Source organism: Austrofundulus limnaeus, unplaced genomic scaffold, assembly GCF_001266775.1.
Source record: "Austrofundulus limnaeus strain Quisiro unplaced genomic scaffold, Austrofundulus_limnaeus-1.0 Scaffold279, whole genome shotgun sequence".
Classification (NCBI taxonomy): domain Eukaryota; kingdom Metazoa; phylum Chordata; class Actinopteri; order Cyprinodontiformes; family Rivulidae; genus Austrofundulus; species Austrofundulus limnaeus.
The window spans coordinates 461,567-462,965 of record NW_013952681.1 but is presented as its reverse complement, the minus strand read 5'-3'; positions in this window follow the sequence as shown (position 1 = coordinate 462,965).

The following is a 1,399-nucleotide window of genomic DNA, read 5'->3' as shown; positions in this document are numbered from 1 at the left end:
ATCACACTGCTGATCACCCTTGTGTTTCTCCTCAGGTGTTTTCTGTTCAGTCATTAGTTTTCTGTGTATTTAAGCCCTGTCCTGTCTCTGTCTTTYGTCGGATCATTGTTTTGCATTGTGTTTGTTATGGTGCTCTGCGTGTGTTCTGTTCCCCCTGCCTGTGATCCTCGTTTATCTAGTAAGTTTGCTGCAATCAGCCCTCTTTTTGTTAATTAAATAAATCTTTTTGTTAAATTTTGAAACCTGCCTGCGCCCTGGGTCTGTCTCGTCACCCATACTCTCTCAGGCAGTACAATTACGTTTTTTGTTTTGAAAAAAATTCAAACAACTCATTTCCTTTTCATTGTACACATGCCAGAAGTCACAGTGGACGCACAAAAACTGAGCTAATAATTAACTGACAGTTGTGTTTTCATGAACACTTGAAATGTTGTAATTACACGTTACAGTTTCTGGTGAGCTCTCAGTCTGTCCTGTTCTGAATGTGTTTAACAGGTGTCTCCACATTTTCACTCAGCACATAATTTGTTTCAGGGTTTGAATCCATTTAGCTGCTGGGTGCAGCTTGGTTTTCAAAATCTGAATATGCTCAAATACAAAACATTGTGATTTTTTAATGTTTAGCCACAAATTAATAGCTGCATTCATGAGCATCAGTTTAATGAGCGAGAATAATACACCAAATGTGCTTTTTAGGATTGATTGTTTTAATTCAGTATGTGCTGCCTGTGATGTTCTACTGTTGGTTTTTAAGTGATCAAAAGTATTTTTCCGCATAAACTCTATTTGATTAAGTTAGCCACATGGATAATAAATATTTTCCATGTGAACCGCCCCAAAAGAAAAAAGGTAGCAGATTCTGTGAAAGATATCTTGTTATTTGAAAGAAAAATAAACAGAATAATAAAGAAGACCCTTTCTGTAAATGGTTTTGGAATGCTGCTTTGATATAGTACAAAAGAATTAATAAAATAGTAAAATGAATTAAAATAAATAAATTTTAATTCTCACTCGTGTCTGATGGGTACAGAACTGAATAGATACAGTATAGTATGATGATCTTACTAAACATTATGAAATTATTTATGAAAGGATAAATAAATCTCTTCAATTTCATTTTTCAGTGCATAAAGTGCATCCTGTCACTTTTCAAATGGACCGAGATTGTGACAAACCCACATGAAATTTGTCAGGACTGTAGATGAGTCAGACCCACACTACGCCAGCCAACGGTTTTACAATAGACCCCATATTTGAGGAGGGGTCTCCTTTCAAAGAGGGGGTGTCTGGCAAAAATGCTTATAACTCAGAAACTGTTCAACATAAAAACTTCAGATTTCTTTTGTTGTTCAGCTCTGATGAAACTCTATCCATCAGGTCCAATGCCCCCCCCCCACCC